Source organism: Myotis yumanensis, unplaced genomic scaffold (assembly GCF_028538775.1).
Source record: "Myotis yumanensis isolate MYYU_CA2020_CCGP unplaced genomic scaffold, mMyoYum1.0.hap1 SCAF_2, whole genome shotgun sequence".
Lineage (NCBI taxonomy): Eukaryota > Metazoa > Chordata > Mammalia > Chiroptera > Vespertilionidae > Myotis > Myotis yumanensis.
Genome location: NW_027223753.1, coordinates 143,065,735 through 143,089,762, shown reverse-complemented (window position 1 = coordinate 143,089,762; position 24,028 = coordinate 143,065,735). Strand labels below are relative to the sequence as shown.

Genomic DNA, 24,028 nt, shown 5'->3' with positions numbered 1-24,028 from the left:
TTTTTTTTTTTTCTATTAGTTAGCTAGTTAGTAAACTTTTTACTACTTTCAGATGTTCAAACTTTAGATCCCATGTCTGTGCTCACAAATTTTCCTATGCACATAAAAAAGGTAATTTCATGCCTAAATGGAAATTTCTGCCTGCATTTTGCATACAGAATATTCATTTACATAAACAAATTCATGTTTGGAGGAAACACACTTTGTGAGTTCAACTTAGGTATCAATGGGTGGAAAATTTCCTGAATATCCAGTCTTATTAAATGATTTGAAAAAAACCTTTTGTTAGGTAGCAAATCCCCATCTCCCAACTTATTAAATCATTTCCATCAATATTAGGCTTTTTGAATCTCTCTGTATTGTTCGGTTAATATACTGCACCATTGCCTTTTATGAAGTGGGGCTGAACTGGAGACACATTGAAAACAAAGGAGCAATGCTGGTGTGGCATTAGTAACTGAAGAACGTAACATTCAGGTAAAAAGCTTGTCCTAAAGGATGGGAAAACTAACTTTAAAAGAAGATAGAATGTGTTTAGTAAGTTGGTAAAATACAAATCTAAGAAAATGAATCAGAATATTAGATCTGTAAGACCTTAGCCTTTACTTTGTCTAATCCTTTTGCTTTGCACAGACTGGTTGATGCCCAGCCCAGAACATTTTCCTATACATTTCCCTTCAGCATGTCCTCTCCATGGAAGGGAGGTACATCAATAGAAGGGGGAAACGTTTTTCTCAATCTGCTTAGGGCCCCTGGCTGGGTCTAAAAATTAAACTGGCAAAGACAAATACAAGTTTTAAGTGACATGGGAGCTTTTATAAGAAAATCAAGACCCAAAACTATAGTTAGACCTGAGTGTTTTATATGCTAGGTTGGTGAAGAGCAAGCAGCTGTGGAGAAATATGATAGGCTAAGGACATGAGGTAATCGTAGTAAACTGGGGGAAATTTAGCAAGGCCTGTCAGGATTCTTCTCAGCACTCCTTTGTCTTAGGAGGTAGGGTTGCCTCTTTCCTCTGGATATATGAAGGTTTTATGACCTGTTTCAGGGACAGAGGGTGAGGTGGGGGAGTTCTCAGTGACCTGCTTCTGCCATTTTCTCAAACTCTTTTGGCTTAAGATGTTCAGTATGCCAAGGTGAGATGCAGTATGTGGCAAAACAGCTGTAACCAATAAGGGCTATAAGGACCATCAAGGAGATAGTAAAATCAACCCCCAATGGATTTATGACTTAGAAGTAGCAGAAACCCAGCTGATCCAACATAGAGTCTAATTTTACCTTATGGTGACCCCCTAGCTTCGTTGTACTCTCATTGTAATACATTAGCATTCTAAATGGCATACCCCATGCCACCATAATTATAAACTGAATGCCCATATAAGGACATAAAATGGTTTACTGGGGCTCTTTTGAGAAGTTTTCACCTCTTTCCTGAAAAAAAATATTGAATATTCCTCCCCCTTGTTGAATGCTCTACCCCTCCACTAATCAAACCTCAATAAAAAATGTAAATCCCACAGCCACTCTCTGTCTCACCATGTCATTAATAAACTTTCTTTCACTATAACTCTATGCTAGCTTGCACTTCTATTATTTTTTTGTGCAAAGTCAAGAAGCCACAGTGGCCCTGGCCAGTATGCTCAGTGGTTGGAGTGTCATCCAATGCACTAAAGTGGGGCTGGTTTGATTCCCGGTCAGAGCATATAACCAGGTCGTGGTTTGATCCCAGGCCTGGGTGCATGTGGGAGGCAGCCCATTGATGTTTCTCTTTCACATCGATGTTTCTCGCTTTCTCCCTCTCTCTCTGGAATCAATGAAAAACATATCCTCTGGTGAGGATAGAAAAAAAAAAAGAACTCATAGTGGGTTGCTGATTTTTGAGTCCCTGGATCTATAGACTGCCTGCATTAATGATGCCATCTTTTAGAGTAGCATGTCCTAAACCCCAACACCATTAAAATAAAAAAAGCTCTTTATAATATTACCAAATGTGATGGGTAGGCTAAAACACCTACGATAAGTGGGTGACCAAAGAGATGTGAAGAAAGGTACTTCTTAAAACCAAGAGCATTGAAATAATTGCCCCTTCTTATGGAACCACAGATAGTAAGTTCCTATGGAAAGATAATGTTCATCCAGAAGATCTTGTACAGGTGAATCCAAAAATGGTGATTTTCCAATAGTCACCTTCTTCTGTTTCTTCTTCATCTTCATCTATTTTTTTAAGGTTTATGATGTCTAGGAAGATTGCATTAGGCAAGTTGTAAATAATGAACCTAGGATAGGAAACTGATGAGATTTTAGCCGTGTGTGTGTGTGTGTGTGTGTGTGTGTATCACTTATATATAGTTCTATCACATTAGTAATATGATTACATTCATTAGACTGTGGAATATTCCTGAAATATTGTTTTGGAGAAATTCAGATTTAGTTGCCTGTATGGTAATATATATATATATATATATATATATATATATATATATATATATATAATCTCCTATCTAATAAAGAGAGAATATGTGAATTGACCGTCACACTGTCACAAAGATAGCAGCACCCACAGCGGAGGCCGAGTTCCCGTAATGAGCCTTAACAAGCAATAAGCAGGGACCTCAGGCTGAACCCCCCACCCCAGGCCAGGGGACCTCAGGCTGATCCCCCCACCCTGGGCCAGGAGACATCAGGCCATGCCCCCCACCCCAGCCCTGGGGGACCTGAGGTGCACCCCCCGACCCGGCACCAGGCCAGGGGATCTGAGGCTGTGCCCCCTGCCCAGCAGGGCTTGACAAGGGTGAAGCCAGCAGGGTCTGGATCTCGCCCAATGGGGGTGGGGCCTGTTGGGTCTGGGTCTTGCATGATTTTGAAGCACCACGGATGGGCAGGGACTTGACTCTGGGTCCCAGGATGAGCCCAAGACTCTGACAGGAGGAAGATTTTCATATACATTTTACTAATTTTCTTTCATCTCTGACACTTCTATTGTAGAGAAAGAGCAAATAGCAATATTAAAATATTTCCTCTAATTCCCTTTTAATGTGCATAAATTTTGTGCACCAGGCCACTCCACTAGTATATATATATATATATATATATATATATCTCGGACTGCAATTATTTGTGAGCATTGTTTGCTTTAATATTTTATGTGTCTTTTTAAGTATATCTTTAATACTTATTTGACAATTATTTTAGTAGATTATACAATATCAGCCTTGGAAAATATAATAACATCCAAAATATAATTTAGACTATTATGAAATGTTCACATGTTCTCACTGCCTACTTCCTAAATCCATAAAATATTATAGATGCTTACTATTTTTTTATACCAAGAAAGCAGATTATTTCCAAAGAAGGTGTCATCTTCACAGGTTTTATGTCCCAGAAAATGCCTGTCCCTCATTTGATATCTTGCTCCTTTCAGATGGAAGTTACATGTGGTGAATCAATAAGTTATTACTTTTATATTAACACTACAGCTTTTCACAAGTTTTAAGTGAGGGTTTCATTAATCATATTACTAATTCAGAAAACCTCAACATATATTATTTCCCTCCTTATTCTTAAAGTATAGCTAAAAAATATATATTAAAATATTTTTTTTCTTGAGCATATTGGTTTCTTTTTTTTTAATATATTTTATTGATTTTTTTATAGAGAGGAAGGGAGAGAGATAGAGAGCTAGAAACCTGGATGAGAGAGAAACATAAATCAGCTGCCTCCTGCACATCCCCTACTGGGGACGTGCCCACAACCGAGGTACATGCCCTTGACCGGAATCGAACCTGGGACCCTTCAGTCCACAGGCCGACGCTCTATCCATTGAGCCAAACCAGTCAGTGCAATATGGGTTTCTTACAAGTTTTCTGAAGGAGGTATACCTAGGAGATGTTGTGGATTTGATTCCAGACCATCTCATTGTAGGGAATATCACAGTAAATCTTGTCACACAAAGTTTTTGGTTCCCCGTGTATATAAAAGTTATGTTTACAATATGCTGTAGTCTATTTAGTGTGCAATAGCATTCTGTAAAAACAACAACAACACAATGTATACACCTTAATTTAAAAATACTTAAGTGTTAATAAAGGCTAACTGCCATCTTTTTGCTGGTGGAAGTTCTCACTTTATATTAAAGGCTGCTTGCTGACTGATAAGGGTGGTGCTGCTGAAGGTTGGGGTGGCTGTGGCAACTCCTTATAATTAGACAACAATAACATTTGTTCAGCCATTGACTGTACCTTTCGTTAACGAATGTTCTGTAGCATGTGGTACTGTTTAACAGTATTTTACCCACCATAGAACTATTTTCAAAATTGGAGTCAATCCTCTCAAACCCTGCTGCCACTTTATCAGCCAAGTTTATGTAACATTCTAAATCCTATCCTGTCATTTTAACAATCTTCACAGCTTCTTCATTAGGAGTAGATTCCAACTTAAGAACCACTTTCTTTGCTCAACTCTTCATCCATTAAAGTTTTATTATGAGGTTGTACCAATTCAGTTACATCATTAGGCTCTACTTCAAATGTGTGTTCTTTAGCCATTTCCGCATCTACAGTTACTTCCTCCACTGAAGGCTTGTGCCCTACAAACTCATTCATGAGGGTTGGAATCAACTTCTTCCTGTTAATGTTATTAATTTTACCTCTTTCTGTGAATTAGAAAACGTTCTTAATGACATCTGGATGATGAATCCTATCCAGAAGCTTTTCATTTTACTTTGCCCAGATTCATCAGAAGAATTAGTATCTATGGCAGCTATGGCCTCACAAATGTAATTCTTAAAAAAAAAAAAATAACACTTGAAAGTCAAAATTACTCCTTGTTCCACGAGTTACAGACTGGATGTTGTGTTAGCAGGCATGAGAACATTAATCTCATTGAACAGCTCCATTAACACTCTTGGGAAACCAAGTGCATGATCAATGAACTGTGATATCTTGAAGAAAATCTGTCTCGTTTTAAAGCAATAGGTCTCTATAGTGGGCTTAAAATATACAGGAAACCATGTTGTAAACAGCTTTTCTATGATCCAGGCTTTGTTGTTCTATGTATAGAGAAATAGGCAGTTGGTTTAATTTAATTCCTAAGGGCCTAGGATTTTTGGAAAGATAAATGAACATTGGCTTCAACTTAAAGTCACCAGCCGCATCAGACCCTAACAAGAGAGTCAGCCTGGTCTTTGAAGCCTGGCATTGGCTTCTCCTCTCTAGCTATAAAAATCTTACGTGGCCTCTTCTTTCAACATCAGGCTTTTTTGTCGATATTGAAAAATCTGCTGTTTAGGGTAGCTGCCTTCATAAATTATCTTAGCTACATCTTCTGAATAAATCACTGCAGCTTCTACATCAGCATTTGACCTTGCACTTTTATGTTGTGGAAATTGCATCTTTTTTTAAACCTAACAAACCAACCTCTTCTACCTTCAAGCTTTTCTTGTGCAACTTTCTCATCTCTTTTATTCTTCACAGAATTGAAGAAAGTAGGAGCCTTGCTCTAAATTAACCTTTGGCTTAAGGACATATTGTGGCTGATTTGATCTTCTCTCCAGATCACTAAAACTATCTCTACTTCAGAAGTAAGGCTCTTTCATTTTCTTATCATTCGTGTAGTCACTGGAGTAGCACTTAATTTCCTTCAAGAACTTTTTTTTTTTTTTTTTTGCATTTACATGTTGGCTAACTCTGGTGCAAGAGGCCTAGCCTTTAGCTTATCTTGGCTTTTGATGTGCCTTTCTCACTAACCCTAATCACTTCTAGCTTTTGATTTAATGTGAGAAACATGAAGTTCTCCCTTTCATTTGAACACCTAGAGGCCATTGTAGGGTTATTAATTGGCCTAATTTCAATATTGCAATGGCTCAATGAATAGGGAGGTCCCAGGAGAGAGAGAGAGAGAGAGAAGGTGGAAAGGCCAGCTTGGGGAGTCAGAACAGAGAGAATATTTATTAAGTTCACCATCATATATGGGTGTGGTTTGTGGCTCCTCAAAAACAATTACAGTGGTATATCAAAGACCACATATTACCATAGCCAATGTAATAATAATAATAATGAAAACTTTTTAAACATTGCAAGAATTACCAAAATATGAAAAAGAGACACTAAGGGAGTAACTGCTGTTGGAAAAATGTTGCAGGTAGATTTGCTTAATGCAAGGTTGTCACAACCTTCAATTTGTCATAAATGCCATGTCTGCAAAGCTTAATAAAGCAAGTATGCCTGCATGTCTGTTACAGTAGGCAGCTAGTCAGATATTAACAAAAAGGAAGGGAGCCAGACATCTAATTAAACCGGATTGACCAGGAAGCTACAGCTTCACAGACACCCCAAGGGACAGTTGCATCCACTGCCAAAGGGACTTAATCCCTGAGCAGGCAGGAAAGTACTGGCTTTCCATTCTCCCTGGGGAACAACCGGTCCATTCCCCTCAGACTAATGAGGACAAAAAAACAGCAAGGGGGGAAAGTTCTTTGCTGAGACATCCACAGTAGAAGCCAAAATGGCAACCATGAAGGGGAGGAGTCTAGCCTGGGAAAATCTGGAAAAAGGATCAGATTGGATAAGGGTAGGAAACCCAGGATGATCCAGGAAAGGGATTGGTTAGGTGGAGGGCCCAGCACAAACCAAGGAAGAATTAGGAAGAAGACTGGTTAGTTTGAAAGAAAGCCTAATCTCTCCCAAGCCTGAGGTAACATAGTCAAAGTTTAACAAAGCCCCCAGGGCATTCACCAGTTCTCTCACCATAGCAACCTCACTGGCCTGGGTGTGGTAGCCACAAGGGCTGAAACACAGGCCCTAAAGTGGGAGGGACAGGAGCAGAGACTTTGCTGGACCACGAAAACCTCAGATGCCAAGCTAATGGCACGGCAGCTCCGTGTGCTGGCCCTCCTCCTGGGCTTGGTGCAGTCCCAGAGGCTGGACTTCTGCAAGGAGATGGAGCTGTGCTACCCGGTTGTGGATGAGGCATTGGACACTAGGGGGCAGGCCTTTGTTTTTGCTCCCCCCCAGATCTTGCCAGTACATCTCATCCTCCATGTGTGTATTGCATTTCCTGTAGAATCATGGAAGAATCCTATTTTCCCCAGCAACATGACTAAATGTATAAGTTAAACAGAAACCAGACACTCAGGCCTGACTCAGCAAAACAATGAACTAAAAGAATCTGACTGCTGTGTAAGTAAATCTTGTCTGCTAATGGTTTAGGCAGTGGGTAGTACTCAAGAGGTCATCTGTCTGGTGGAAAGGGGCTCAGATCCCTCCTGGATCCAAAGCAGATCAGCAATGAGACTCGTAAAGTCTGTTGTTACTCTCATACAAAGCTTGGGTTGTGCAAATATATACATTGAAATCACGTGAGGAGGAACCCGTGGGGGGCCGGACCTGTGCCAGACCCACACAGCGCCGGCCGGCCACAGGGTTGTGTCTGCTGGAGTGGGGGCATGCTCCCAGCCTTACAGCAGCTGCTCTGAGCACTCCCCCGGCCACCCCATTGTGTCTGCTGGGGTGGGGGCAGGCGCTCCTGTGTGTTGTGTCTCCGCTCCTGCCCGCCCCCAGCCCCAGCCTCCCGGTGGCAGCTGGGGTGGGGGCGGCATGCAGTCCCCTCCCGCCCATCTGCACCTGCAGCTCCTCCTGAGCAGTTATGAAGCTTGGCTAATTAGCATATTCCCTGTTTATATACGTAGATATTTTTTTTCCTCAATAAGTGTTGGTTTGGATAAGCAGAACATGCTTCCCAGTTTCTCTCTCTTCTCTTTTTGATTTGCACAGACTGGTTGATGCATAGTCCAGAACAATTTTGTAGTACATTTTCCTTTATCATGCCTTCTCCATAGAAGCCAGATGCATTAAAAAAAAAAGTTCTGTAATAATAATAAATAAATTGTTGATCAATTTAAAAAATAGATGGAGGGTATTAAAGCTCCTGAGACAAATGGGTGATCAAATTAGTGAGAAGAGCACTTCTCAGGACCACAAAGCCTGAAACGATAGTTTCTTCTTGTGGACTCACGGTTTGATAGATTTTTTAGTCAAGATCATATTCCTTCTTGAAGATCCTATAATAGTAAGAGCTATTTCTTTCCAATCATCCCCTATTTTATTTTTAAATTTATTTTAATATGTTTTTATTGATTTCAGAGAGAGGAAGGGAGTAGGAGAGATAGAAACATCAATGATGAGAATCATTGATCCGCTGCCTTCTGCACACCCTCTACTGGGGATCCAGCCTGCAATTTGGGCACATGCCCTGATTGGGAATCAAACAGTGATCTCCTGGTTCATAGGTGGATGGTCAAACACTGAGAAACACTGGGCTTCTATTTTTATTTTATTATTTAAAATTTTATGATGTTTAGGAAGATTGCACTAGATAAAATGTTGATAAGTTCTGTGTTTCCTCTCCTTTTCTCTTCTCTTCTCTTCTCTTCTCTTCTCTTCTCTTCTCTTCTCTTCTCTTCTCTTCTCTTCTCTTCTCTTCTCTTCTCTTCTTATCTCTTCTCTTCTCTTCTCTTCTCTTCTCTTCTCCTCTCCTCTCCTCTCCTCTCCTCCTCTCCTCTCCTCTCCTCTCCTCTCCTCTCCTCTCCTCTCCTCTCCTTTCTTCCTCTTCTTCTTCTTCTTCTTCTTCTTCTCCTTCTTCTTCTTCTTCTTCTTCTTCTTCTTCTTCTTCTTCTTCTTCTTCTTCTTCTTCTTCTTCTCCTTCTTCTTCTCCTTCTTCTTCTTCTTCTTTCTTTCTCTCTCTCTCTCTCTCTCTCTCTCTCTCTCTCTCTCTCTCTCTCTCTCTCTCCCTCTCTTCTTCTTCTTTTCTCCTTTACCATCATCACATTCTTGGTGTATCTCTCTTGTCTGGAGGAAAGATCTTTTGAGTACTTAAGCTTTCTAAGCTTATATAATTCTCTCCCTTTACCTCCTCTGTAAAACCCTCTAGCATATTTTCTTTTTGTTCACAAAATACATGATGGCTCATTATAACCAGGCTTTATACAAGCAAGTCATCATATCCATTTAGAAAGTTCATATCTTTTTTTCCAGGTAACAAAAACAGCTCATTCCCCCAATACTTTTAATACAACAAAGGGCAAGAAGGAAAATAAAATTTCTGAAAAATTTCAAGGTTTACCTCTTTCTACACTCAGAGAGGAAGTCTCTTGTTCTCTGAATTTAAATTTATGCTACTTCTGTAAGAATTTTCTTATTCTGTTTAAAAGCTAGAATACTATCTCCCACTAGGAAGGGCCATACTATTTTTCCTCTACACTGTCCATTTCTGTTTATGAACTTCTATTACCTGAAAGGACATTAGTGGTGTTCCTTTTGTTACTACTTCTGTTACAACAAAGATAATCTGTTCTTGTATATTTAGAAGACTAAATGGCCCAGCCTTCACATCACATTTTCCCAGCCATCCTAGTTAATTGAGTTGCCTTTGAAAAAAAAAAAAAAGTTACTCCTTTTGCTATTGACCAAGGAGAGAAATCTTGTTGGGGTTGTCTTCATGTGGCTTTATTATTTTATGGTCATGCAAAATTTGTGTTTGTTTTATATTAACCTTAACTATTTTACTATATTGTTTTTAAGGTATAATTTATCAAAAAGCATGCTGTTCTCACTTCCAGCTAATCTAAACTCTCTTTTCCCCTACCCCATCCCCCAAGCCAACACACACTCACAGACACATATATGTTAGATCTCTGTACTGGCTTCAAGGCTATAACCAAAGAAACACTCCTCAGTGCCAAAAAAAAAAAAAAAAAAAATACCTTGAGGCCTGAGTTTGCAAACCTAACCTTAAAAGGTAACATTAAAGCTATTAAAAAAAGACACTTTCTTAGAGAAGGATCAGAGTGCAAGATATATCTTCAAATGAAATTGAGCACTTGAGGGCTCTTCATAGCTCATAATTACTGATCAGAATGGCAAACCAAGTCATTTGTAGATAACTAGTTTGGGACGCAGTGCAGTGAAGAAACCATATGTGAACTTGTGTAAGATGAACAGGAGCAGTGTTACTCCTTCAGCAGTTTAGATGAAAAACACATGCAGTTTTGAAACTAGATTCGCTATTTCAAAAACCCTCAGAGCATCTGTTAGGTGTTGCATAATCTAATCTCTCACACAGCACAGGCAGGCAGCTTTTCAGTTTGTTGCACCATCACTAAATGAGCAAGCAGGTCACTTTTCACCTCATCCGCGCAGCAGGACAATGCTCTGGAAAACTAAATGCCAGCAGAGGCCCGGGGCTTGCTAGTATCTTTTCTAAATAACAGAGAAAGGACCCAGGTGGGCAGTCCCAACTGCACTTCTGTTCTTTCCTATGCCTCCCTTGCTTTTTTTTCTGACCTTTCACCACTTTGACCCCTGTAGTGTTCATAAGCCAACACAAGTTCCTATCTGTAGGTATATAATGTATCCCCATTATTCCTCATGGTATATCTTGACTTAAATACAATTGTATTTAATGTGATATGGATACACAGTCTTTAACATCTTTGACAAGATTGAAACCCAGATTCCTTTGAACACAAACATGGAGAAGAGAGTGGGGAAGCAGACACCATTTCATTCTCTGAGGTGCATCTTGCATATATACAATTATCAAATAAACGTTTACTTTCTGTCTTTCTGAATTGAGTTTTCTATTTCTTCATCTCTCCTTATTTCTTATCATCATGACAGCGACTCCTTCAGCAGCCTTGATTCCTGAGTGACTACATTGATCATACCCTGCCTGCTATTAAACAAAATCCTTTCACTTCCACGGCTGAAAATCTATTTGAAAGAAAGATTTTATTGGGCTACTGTTAACAAAAAATTAAATAAATAAATAGTGACCAGTGTTGGGGCATTCAGTCTAAACCACCGGTCTCATGGCTTCAATAGGAAAGGCAGCGTGCCGTTTATATTTATCCTGGAGTTTTGAAAGTGTTTGTATACATCAAGTAAGGTGGAGAGAAATGAAAAATGTAAGCCATCATTTTGAAAGGATTTAACTAGTTATAGACAAAGAGAAGGTAAAATGGGACTAGTTCTGGGATAGGGACCACAGAGACTGCAAGGAAGACCTGTTTTGTGGATTAACTGTGGGCAGCAGATTGGAAGTTCATGTGTAAACAGAAAGTGGAGACTCCTGGGTTTCTATGGCTCCTGACTCTTCTTTCTTTTTGATGATCAGGGAAATGGCCACCTGGAAATTAATCCTAAATTTCAACAGACGTTCTGTAATGTGCGCAGTCTTTTTCAGAGGTAGTCCACAGCGTGGGTTCAAAAATTCTTGAGGCACAACAGTTGAAATATACCACTGTTTCTCTTTTTTATTTTAGTAAGCACTTTTGTATTTCTTTACAGAAAGTCTTTCACAGTACGAGTTTAGAAAAACCATATGTTAGTCTACATAGTAGGCTTTTAATTTCCATTTTTAAAGTTACTTACTATATGATAGTATATTACACATATGCTCTTCCAAAATCTCCCTATCTCGGGACTCTTACACATAAAATTTTATATCACTGTCTGTAGAGACTAACATTATAGTACACAGAAAACAAGAGTGAACATTTGCACCGTCTACATATTTTAGAGCTTGAGAAGCCCACGTCTAATTTAAAATTTTCTGTGTCACATTTAAGTAAAATGAAAGTCATAATTAATTGTATATTTTACTTAATCCAATATAGATAAAAATATTATTTCAACTAATAACCAATGTAAATAATTATTAATGAGATCCTTTACCTTTTTTTAGTCTAAGTCCTTGAATTCAAGTGTGGACCCTACACATGCAGCTCAGAGCCACGTGTTGGCCATGACGAATTCATGGAACAGTGTAGCCAGATCTAGAGCTTACTTTTTGCTTGTAACCTCACATTTCTTTTGCGCATAGTTTATTTTATATTTATCATAAAGGGAGATTTTTTTTCTAACTCTCTGAATATGTTTAATCATTTGAAGAAACATTTTTTCAGGTCAACTTTCTCTGCTTCACATACTAAAAACTGCCTACTAAGCCTATACTTTATTTTTTACCAAATGTATTATTTGACCTTGTACAACTTCAGGGCCAACTCCCAAGACGAATATATCAGACAATGCCTATTTAGGGATTAATCTTAGAATGGTCTGATTTAAAATATATTTCAGAAATATACTGTGCTCATAAAATCATCTATGTTATTTTATGCCCTGATCTATAACTCATTACGTCTTAGAATAGGTAATAGTACGGCAAACAAAATGTGTACGATATTGAACAGCTCAATTTGAGGGATTCCTTTATACATTTTTTACATCTTTTCTGCATCACAACTTACTTATCTGTAAAGTGGGGATAATAGTACCTACTGTATTGGAACATTGTAATAATTAATTAGCTAACACATAGAGCCACTTAGAACTATACCTGTTATGTAAGTAAGTTTTCAATAAATGTTAGCTATTATTATTACTATTATTATTATTATTATTATTATTAGAGTTACTGTTGTTTTGTATATCCTTTTTTTTTAAAATCCTCATCTGATATTTTTTCCATTGATTTTTATAAAGAGTGAGAGGGCGGGGGAGAAAGGAGAAACATCGATGTGAGAGAGATACATCGATTTGTTGTCTCCCAAATGCACCCAGACCAGGGCTGGAGAATGAACCTGCAACCCAAGTACATGCCCTTCACCGGAAATCGAATCAGGGACCTTTCGTTGTAAGGGCAGACACTCTACCATTGAGTTACACCAGCCAGGGCCAATTACTGTTTTTTGTTTGTTTGTTTTGTTTTTTAAATGCAGGCTTAACTCACTTTATTATTCTTATATAAACTTATGTGGTGGCCACAGCTGGAGCTTGGGTCTTGTGCAGAGAAATTCTGGTGTGGGTTTTCACAAGATGGACAGTGAATTCCTGATAGAGACTTGGTGAATGCAGTCTCTTTCCAGAGCTCGGGGGTGAGATAATTGTAGGTCTTAGAGGTGCCATCAAAGGTGGGCTTGGCAAAGTTCCCCAGAGTGGCAGTGCAACCCCTGGCCGAGGTGTAGCAGTCGTCTTTACCAGCCATCAGCGATACCAGCCATCAGCAGCTTGTTGAGAACTGGGGCTGAGATGATGCCAGGGCCCTTGGAGATGGGGATGAGGATGGGGCTCATGGACACAGAGTCACAGTAGCTGGTCACTTTGCAAGGGATGGTGTGGGGCTTGCTGATGTTTCTCCAGAAGCCTTGCACTCAGGGACAATAGAGATCTTGACCAGGATGATGGCCCCAAGGATGGTAGTGGCTACTCCCTTTGAACACTTAACACCCAGACCAACATGTCCATTGTAGTCTGCAATGGTGACAAAGGCCTTGAACCAGGTTCTCTGACCAGCGTGGGCCTGCTTTTGCATGAGTATAATCTTCAAAACCTCCACTTTGAGGGATGTTTCCAAGAAAAAAGTCAATAATCTCAGATTTCTTGATGGGCAGGGAGAAGAGACAGATCTACTCCAGGGACTTGATCTTCATATCCTTGACTAGGTGGCCCAGCTTGGTGGCAGGGATCTCAGCCTTGTCTCCGAGAGCTCTGCAGCCACAGCTGAACCCAGACCTCAGCCCCGCCTAACCCAGCTGCCCCTGAAAATCCTCCCCAAAAGCTGCTGCCGCAGCCTCCCATTCCAGGGCCTCCAGCAGCATCTGCATCATCTGGCATTTGGTGTTTCCTTGGAAAAGAAGTACGATTACTGTGTTATCAGAATGTTTTCCTGACTTGAAAGTTACTGTGAAAATGGAGCTATTTTGAGTATACTATTACTACTGTTGGACTAGGCAGCTGGATACATATGAGCTGGGAAAGGCAGTTGGGGCTCGGACGGAGTATGTGTGAGTCATGACACACTGAAAATAGGCAATGAAGTTGGCAGGCCCCTTTGTGAGAAGGAACGATTCAGACCCCCTCCAGGATGTGTTCTAACTGGTGGCGTAGCACCTAGATGAAGGAGCGTTACAGCTTAAAGATACATTTTTTTGAGACTTGAGGAAGGGGGTGACTTACTTCTTGCCTAGGGGCATTCTAGCCTAGGGACATAAATCCTCTAAACTCCCAAATATCGGGGCATTCAGTTCTGTCTCAGCCAGCTGAGCTACCCACTCCGGTCCTAACTGAGTGTACTAGTATTTCCTACAAAAAGTCCTTGCCTGCTTGTGCTGCCATTTTTGTCCGTTGTTTGAATTCATTCCTACAAGCAAGACAAGAACTCGGGGTGCAGAGTACTGTCTCTGGCCAGAGGTCTCCTTGACCACCACTGACATTGTTACTCATAATATTACTATTTTGAGTATTGTGTATTACAGGTAAAATTTGTGCATATAAAAGATTATAAATATATATATGTACACACACACACAAACATATATACTGAAATATAAATCATTATTTTTTCCTTCAGAAAAATATAAATTAAAAATTATAAAATGACAAGAGGTAAATAATCCACCATTTTCCATCTTTTCTCACCTCCTTGTAAAGAAAATATTTTCAACATTCTTATCATGGTTTAATTCTGATTTACATTATCACTTATTAATACATTATCACTTTCTTGTCAAACCTGAATATATTGGGGTAATTTCAACTACTTACCTGCCCTTGGCAGGTGTGTCAGAGAATGCTTATGTTCTGGAAAATTCTTAGAAAAAGATTCGTGGCTGATAATTGCGTTCATGTTATAATAGCACTTACCTGGTTAAATAAGTACATCACGTCTGATTTTATGTGTTCATAAATATCATTACCTGGCACTGCTGCAGGAATGGTGGTGGTGAATGGAGGGCATTGAGAGTGGTGTGGCTACATCTGTGTGAGCTATAGATTATGGACACTCCCAAGAAAAGTAGTAACTCTTCTTAAAAGGCAGAAAAGACCTAGACCTTGACATACTGTTTGATAGAATAGTTCAGCAATTTGTTAGCCTCACATTTTTTACTATTTCTGATTGCATAGTTGGTGGGCAAGCTAAAAGTTGGCAAGCTGGAAAAATGAAGCTTTTACCGTTTGTAGGAAAGAGGATTTAATGCTACTGCAAGTAAATGGATAGTTGCTCATATACAGTTTAGGTACCACAAAGAAAGTAATCATTCGGACACTGGCTGGAAGATAGCCTAAACTGGGAAGTTACTCGTAGAATCTATTACTCAATATTTTTGGTGATGTATTCTTTTCCCCAAACCAATCATTATTCTTATAATTATTCCCAGTGCTGTGCAAATTTTCCCTAACATCAATCCACTGTGAAACATCATGTTAAATGAATCCTTGGAGTTTAGAGATTTCTCTAGGGGTGCTTGCTGGCTGTCTACCCAGAGTTTTAGCTGAAAGGATCTGAAGTAGGATTTTCACCCCATTAACATTTCTCTTGGGATAGCACCTTGAATACTTTCTATGCCCCTCACTCTACTTACCCTGCCCTTTCCCAGCCCAGGCTACATGACAAGATTCACTTTTATCTAGCTCTGAGTAGGAAAGCATTAAGTCCAGTAAATACGCCATGAATTAAAGTGGTAAGGAGTATCTTACACTTAAAAAATACTAAATCAACCAAACATCACTTCCTTTAGGTCATAAAAATCATCTATGAATAAATGTAGTGTAGAAAATGTACAAATGTGTTTATTTTATAATTTTAACAAGCAAACTACATGCCTAATATATGGCAAAGTAATTGAGCTAACAGGTCAAAACAACATGTGAAATACATACTTCCTCTTTTGCCTATGCATGCTACGTCAAGAAAGAATAAAGGTTTCCTAAATATTTTTATTAGAGAGAAGAGCCATGATTATTGTATTGACCAAAAAAATTTTCTGACAGATTCTTATGAGAGAATCTAGAACATTTAAAAATTAATTACATAGCCTGCATGTAAGTATGTTTACTAGGTATAAACAATTTGATTCCTGCAGCAGTGCCAGGTAATGATATGAACTGCTTTTTACAGAGGACACAGATGTACATATGGCACTGAAAGTATATTGCCAGTTGGAACCAGATACACTAAAGAAATTTCTATGCAGAGCTAGGAATAGACTCCTACCCAAGGACTTGACCCCAACTCAATTTTCTCCCTAGGAATCTTTAGTTATAATGTTTTTATTTCACAAAGTTACCCTTTTTTTTGTAAGCTAAAAGAAAAAAAAATGGAGCATAAAATTATGTTACACAGTTGAGTTTGAGTTAAATGGACCAAAGAAAAGAAAAGAATAAAGAAACTAAGCAAATATAAATAAAACACAAGGATGAACAAAATTATCTTACATTATGCACCAAAGACAATCACCCTTGAACTATAGCATACCCTCAGGGGTGATAAGCTTTATTAGTCAATAAAGAGTTTTAAGTATCTCATTCTCTTCATCATCTTAAGGAGAGACATGTGGGAGTCCCACACACAATTAAGATCGCCTTTGCCAAAACATAATGTGATACAGGCTATGAATTTGATTACCTTTTTGTTTCTGTGTATTGTTTGTTTGGTTTTGTTTTAGCATGTTTAATTGTTTAGGATCTGGTCTTTTCTTTTGTTATTGGTTTCTACATTGTGTGTTGAGGATCTTGAAAAACTATGAGTAATTCCCTACATTAAGTGGGATTTGTAAAGAAACTCTAGGAAGATTTCTGAATACCCTCAGACAAATCAGAGTCCAATGTAAGGAAGAACCAATGGCCCCTAATGGAGGAACTGAGTTCCAGGATTCTGGAAGTGCAATAGAGGTTTTTTCTATTCCTTTGAACTAATCTAAAATGTGTGTGAGGGATTGGATTCTGATTCTCCAAACAATGGCACATTGATCTTCCCTAGAATAAGTGTAAGTTCCTAAGGGGGGAAAAAAAGGATAAAACACTATGTAAATAGAAATACAATATTTATGAACTACCAGTATGAAGAAAATTATCTTATATCATGCACCATTGTACACCTGAAATTCAGAACCTGTGTAAAAGTAAGTCTGAAGTTTTTATTAATATATGAAAAACCACCAGTAAAAAAAATGTTAATATATATTTTCCCATAAGTCAAACTTTAAGAAGAAAAATTTATCTTAAAGCAAACTGATCTACATTTAAGTAAATGTTGTATTTCTGTGTGGTTAAACTCCTAAATTACTCTGTTTATTGTTGGATCTTCTTAGGTTAGATAACTTCTGAGAAATATTCATGTTTAGTGCATCCCAGTGTACTGTTTTATTTTGTTTGTGTGTTTGTTTGCTTTTTGCTTTTAGAGAGAGTTTAGGAGAGGGGAGAAAGAGAGAGCAATGTAGATGTAAGAGAGAAACATCACTCAGTTGCCTCCAGTATGCACCCTGACTGGTGACCAAACTACAACCTGAGCATGTGCCCTGGCAGGAAATCAAACCAGTGACCTTTCAATGCATGGGATGATATAAGAGCCATGTTTTTTAAAAGCTAATATATACTGTATTTGTAAAAAGCAAAATGTTCTATATAGTGGGAAAAGTGAGTAAATATAACTTAAGTACACAGACTATCATCTCAAGTTTGAGACTATCCAGGATAAACTACTGTAAAATCTTGGGAATGTTTCATTTTATATTCTCTCCTGGAACCATCTCAGTAGCTTGCATATAATTGGGAATCCATACTTGGTTGTTTACTTGCAGTAATAAGATCAACAGTAAAATGCTCCTTGTGGTGCCAGAATGTCAGACCAAGGGACAAATAACAATGTTGAGGGATGAGAGGCAATAGCTTTAAAAATATAGTCAAAAAAATTGAAATCTGCATCTGGGATGTCTTTGGGCTGCCTATGAGTCTCCACCTCTGGGATAACATCCAGGAGCCAGAATTTAGTCCTGAGTAGAGTTTGCTAACAAGAGTAAAAAAAAATGATGTCCTAATAGTTCTAGGCTGATTTAAAAAATGGGTTGATAAAATAGATCCATAGTTCATATCATCAGAGAACAAGACTCAACCTGAATTCCTGGCAAGGCTTTAAAGCTGAAACTCACAGCATTGACCTGGGAGCTCTCTGCTGCCTATTGCCATGGCTCCGCTCCACAGTGACAGTGTAGGGGAGAAGCACAGGACCTGAGAGAAGCCTGCCAATACTTTCGTTCTCTGTAGTCTTTAATGATGTGAAACTCTCCTACATTTTAGATAATTTTGCCAAACACCTAGGTAATGCTTAAGTTTTCTTTATAGAGTTTGATGTCAAAAGTAGTTCAAGACTCTGTCTGATAAATTTATCTTCACAAATTTACAATATATCAGAATTCAAAAGTATGGAATAAAACCAACTTTCTATCACTTTTCAAATATGTAGCATAGTATTATTAATTATGTTTAGTGATGGATATGTGATAGACATGGTGGTGGTTATTTCTTAATGTATACAAATATTGAGTCATTATGTTGTATACCTGAAACAAATATAAGACTATATGTCAATTATATCTCAATTATAAAAACAAAACAAACAAACAAAAACTAAAACCAATCTTACAAAAATGATATGGAAATCAGGTACCCACTGTCAAAGACATTTTGATGTATGTCTATGTTTGGGCTCACTAGATGAATGAATTTAGCATTCTCATGTAAATATAAGCACACCTCTGAAGGGTCTGTTACAAAATTAGTACTCAATAAATGCTCACTATAAATAATCTCAAGGTAGCACGAATTACATGTTCCTTGTAATATTATCTATATATATAAAAACCTAAACAACCATTATGACTGGATGACCAGCTGGTAGCTATAATGCACACTGACCACCGGGGGGCAGACACTCAACGCAGGACCTGCCTCCTGGTGGTCAATATGCTACCACAGCCAACCTCCCATGGTCTCTCTTCCCCCAAACCCCCCTCCGGCTGGCCCTGATTGGCCCTGTAAATTAATATGTAGAGATCTAAGGCCATTAGTATTAGTTTTTATTTATCATTAGAATTTTCTCTAGTTTTCTTACTTTACAACATAATGTTCAGTTTTGCAGTATTTTAAATGATTTCCTTGGAAATAATTATAATGTTGCAAGCTGAGTGTTATCACTTGAATTGATGAACATAATCCAGTTTTATGTAAAAGTCTCCTTATAAAAATAAAGAAGAAAATTTAAGAAAATATCACAAAAAGTATTTTAATTTTTTTTCATTAGCATAAAAAGAATTAAAGCATCATGTTAATAAATGGGGGTAATTATTAAAAGCATTTGACTGCCCTGGCTGGTTTGGCTCAGTGGCTAGAGCGTCAGCCTGCGGACTGAAGAGTCCCAGGTTCGATTCCGGTCAAGGGCACATGCCTGGGTTGTGAACTGGATCGCCAGTGAGGGGTGTGCAGGAGGCAGCTGACCAGTGGTTCTCTCTCATCATTGACGTTTCTATCTCTCTCTCTCTCTCCTTCTCCCTCTCCCTTCCACTCTGAAATCAATGAAAATATATTTTTAAAAAAGCATTTGACCAATTGACAGAACTATGCATATGGATATAAACAGAAGCTAGATGAGAGGAGAATTTGTAGGTCCTCAGACAACCCTTTCTTTCTTTTTTTCTTATTTATTTTATTTATTTATTGCTGCTAATATATTTTTCCTTCAATCAGTCAAGCAATAGTTTTCTTTCAGAGTTGAGATCAAGAATTTCTGTTTGGGTGTACATATAGTGTCCCCCCAAAAGGAAACACACACTTTGAATAATTATAAAGGTAATGTTTATTAAAATACATTTCATTTTCAAAGTTGAGTTATCAGCAGTTAAAGTATGTATATTTTTTGGAATATTATTATACTGGTTTTTATATATTTGTATTTTCTCTTTCAAAAATATTCAGGGAAGATCCTGAAAAGTAATAGAAATTCATAGCTCATAAAAAATAAAGATATTTACATTGCAATTTCAAGTCTGTGAAAATATTCTTAATTTTAAATAAGAGCATATGAAAATACTCTTAAGTTTAAATAAGAGCATATGTCCACATTCCAGAAAAAAATAACACATTTATTGGTAAGATAGTAATGAAAATACTACAGATTAATATTATTCATTTAAATTCTGAATAAGAAGGCCCAATACTTCAAATAAGGCTGACTTTATGCAATTTGACCTAGACAGATTTACAAGGCCTTTCACTCGTAAGGAACTGTGCTTGCTTTAGCGTTTTGCTGTCATTGTATTAAAATTATTAATAATTTGTAACAAAGGACCCACATTCTCATTTTTCACTTGGCTTCCCAAATTATGTAGCTGGTCCTGTCCAAAATCAATTATTCAGACACTTTTTACGTAAGGACCAAGTGAAGATTAATAAATCAATGCTATGCATGTGCTAGTATAATTAGCAAGAGATAAAATGCTATGTAGTCCCAGTGGATATGAAACATAGTCTAAAAAATATCAACAGTAACCATCCACAGCCACATATGATCACCTCATTCCATGAACTCACAAAGTGGTGTAAGAATTAGTTTCTGCTTCATGTACACCTAGAAAGAGAAAGGGACTTGGTTAAAGGGACTGAAAACTTGATAATCCCACATTATAAAATTAGTTTTTAATTGAAATTTAAGCAAGAGAAAAATTGACTTACTTCCTCCTAAATGTTAAATGATGATAATTGAGAAACGACATATTTATGTCATAAAAAAACAATAGTAAAGTAACTATTAGGCTACCTATTAGTTTTGTTTTATGAGCATAGCAATAATAGCTAATATGGCTATGTCTTTTTCCTGTGCCAAGCATTATTTAAAGTGAATATATATATATATATATATATATATATATATATACTCATTTCATATTCACAAAATCTTATAATGTAAGTACTAGTTATTATTTCCTAGTTTGGAGAAAAAGGAAGAGGCAGAAAGGTGAAATAACTTGACAATATCATCAATGTTGAAAGCAGGGCTCTACCCTGAGAACTAATGATAGCCTGGTTTTTGACCTGTACATACTACATTGCCTAACAAAAACAAGTTTTAGTCAGAAAATCATGAAACCTGTGTCTTGTATCACAGGAGTCTATTTCAACATTTTTCAGTAATACGTAACACCCTTGATTTCTGGCTATTTTGTCTTTAAAAAGACCTTGCCAGAAAAAAAAAATCTTGTCTTGAAATTAACACAAAATTTGATTTATTTTATCATGTCTAACCCCAAAAGCATACTTTAGGAGATGGGAATAGTCATTGTCTAATGGTCTCACAGACCCCTTTTTTCCAGCTCACTAGTCTCCAGATTGAGGAAAAAAACATGCATTACAAAGGTGACAACATTAACCTAGACATTTAGGCTGTCTCGGCCTTTCTTCTCTACCAATAAACAGATCGTAGTCTCTGGGGTTGTCAGATGAGCAGACACACAGATGCTACACTTCCTGCAAATTAAGCACATGTAGGAAAAAAATTACAATTACAGCAAATGCCACCCTGCTAATGGTTTCAGTAGGGACATTAGTGAATTTAATGGGCATGGGAAACTAAATCTCTTAACTTTGCTCCTGCCAATATGGCAAATTATCTATATTTTATAACTTCTTTAGTTTTTATATGTACCACAGTGGGCTTTTTCTTTAAATCAGTCAACAATATTGTCCTTTGTTTTCTTCTTTAAAATGATAGGATGTTTGTGTGACTGTCTGGTTGGCCATTCGGAACTGACCTCTGCTCCAGCCAACTATTACAATTAGTCATTGGATAATTCAGCATATTTTTATACCTATGAAGCTGGCTTTATGCCAATCTGCCTTGGCAATTCATGGAGAGATCAGTGCATATTTTGCTCGGGCTCATGTGAAGATGAAAAATGGAAGCAGGACATATTGATTGTCCAACTTAACAGTTAGGTGAATGGACTTGGTTATGCACCCATCACCTGCCACTTCCTCCAGCTGGTGGGTCTGTTTTTATCCTTCCTTTGTTTCTGTCAGTTGATGTGGAGCACCATCTCTAATTGTAGAAATTGATTCATCTGTAGCTGGTGAATAGAATACCACATAAAAATAGACAAAATAATTGAAATGGGGTATCAGAGGTGAAAACATGTGGCCCTGTCAGCTGTGTTTGGTAAAAAGTCTAATCAGAAATTTCTTGTTTCTTTGAAGCCTTACACGCCCTAAATAAATTACATTCATCTCATTTGTTTCTAACATTTGTAATAATTCTGAAAACTAAGCAGAATAGTGATATAGAATATAGAAAATAAAGAAAAGAAAACTGAGATTTGGAGGCCTTCAGCATCCAAAATACTTACTTTTTCTATTTCAGGGGACATGTAGAGATGAAGTGTATGTTCGTATGTGAATGTGTGTGGGTTTTTGTGTGACTTAACTTAGAACAAGGATGCACATTTTGCTGAATAACAATCACAGTGTTAAGTTTTAAAGAACTATCATCCAGTCTCCAGTTCCACATGTAAGGAGCTTGGGAGTTTCCCCTTGGTCTTAACCACAAGTAAAACATTGAACAGACTGAAAAATCAATAATTCATCTTGGATTCATAAAAAAAGGAAAGACAGAGCAAATGATAGGAGAGACAGACGGGCAAATACAGAGAGCAGCAGCTTACCAGGGCAGAGACTCAGGAGTGGGACTCACTGTGCCAACCAGTGCCTGGGCAGAAAAAATGAACTGTAATTGACAAATTCCTGGAGGTTCCTGGAAAACTCTGTGCATTAAGTCCTCCAGGGAGACCCAATCATATTGGTACCTCCACAATACTGTGAAATTTACATCCAGGAATTTGACCAAATTCCCACCGTAAATATTCAAGAAAAATCCTCACAGTATCCCAGAAAGGCAAGGGGAAAAGGCAACTTTTTAAAATTACCCAGAGTACTCTGTTCTTAACAAGTCTCAAAAACAAATAACTAAACAATCCAATGAAAAAAATGGGCTAAAGACCTAAAGACACCTCTCCAAAGAAGATATACAGGTGGAAAATAAGCACATGAAAAGATTCCCCGCATTATATGTCATCAGAAAAATGCAAATTAAAACAAGTGATTCCACTATACACCTATGAGAATGGCCAACATCTGGAACATTGACAACACCAAATGCTGGTGAGGATGTGAAGCAGAGGGAACTCATATTGCTGGTGGGGCTGGAAATGATACAGCCACTGTGGAAGACAGTTTGGCAGTTTTTTTTATAACACTAAACATAATCTTACCATATGATCCAGAAACTGGGCCTCTATGTATTTATCTAAAGGAATTGAAAATATGTCCACACAAAAACTTGTGCATGGATGTTTATAGCAGCTTTATTCATAATTACCAAATCTTAGAAGCAAGCAAGATATCCTTTAGTTGGTGAATGGATGAATAAACTGTGGTACATGCAGATGACAGAATATTATTCAGTACTAAAAAAACAAGTTATCAACTCAAGAAAAACATGGAGAAACATTAAATCCATGTTATTAAGTAAAACAAGTTTATCTGAGAAGGCCACATACCATAGGATTCAAACTAAATGACTTTATGGAAAAGACAACACTATGCAGACAATAGAAAGATTTTGCGGGCTATGAAGTGGGATGGGAGGGGGAAACAGGCAGAACACAAAGGATTTGTAGGGCAGTGGAAATCCTCTGTATGATCATGGTGAATACATGTTACTCTACATTTGTTTAAACCCGTAGAATGTACAACACTAAGAGAGAACTCTAATCTTTACTGTGGACTCTGATTTTGATGTCACTGTAGGTTCATCCTACATAAAATATACTATTCCTGTGATTGATGTTGGTATTTGGGCAGGCTATGCATGTGGGGGAACATAGGGTACGAGGGGAATCTCTGTATTTTCCTCTCCATTTCGTCATAAACCTAAAACTGCTCTAAAAATATTTTAAAAATGAAAGAAAATAATTATAATCAAAGTTAGGCAATTGGAGGATATACAATTTCTTATATTCAGAGTTGTAGAAATGTATTTTTGGAAAGAAAGGAATCCATCTCAATAATAGGTGTACTTAATATGATCTTAAAGATCCTAGGAAGAGTCAGCCGCAGCCTAAAGTGCCTCTTATTTCTTCTTTTGC

General features: G+C 37.7%; 2 pseudogenes; both read right to left on the bottom strand.

Moving 5' to 3' along the window:
- Nucleotides 1–4,127: 4,127 nt before the first annotated feature.
- On the bottom strand, nt 4,128–5,822 carry LOC139002618 (tigger transposable element-derived protein 1-like; annotated as a pseudogene).
- A 6,922-nt stretch (nt 5,823–12,744) lies between these two features.
- On the bottom strand, nt 12,745–13,673 carry LOC139002117 (small ribosomal subunit protein uS5-like; annotated as a pseudogene).
- Nucleotides 13,674–24,028: the final 10,355 nt, after the last annotated feature.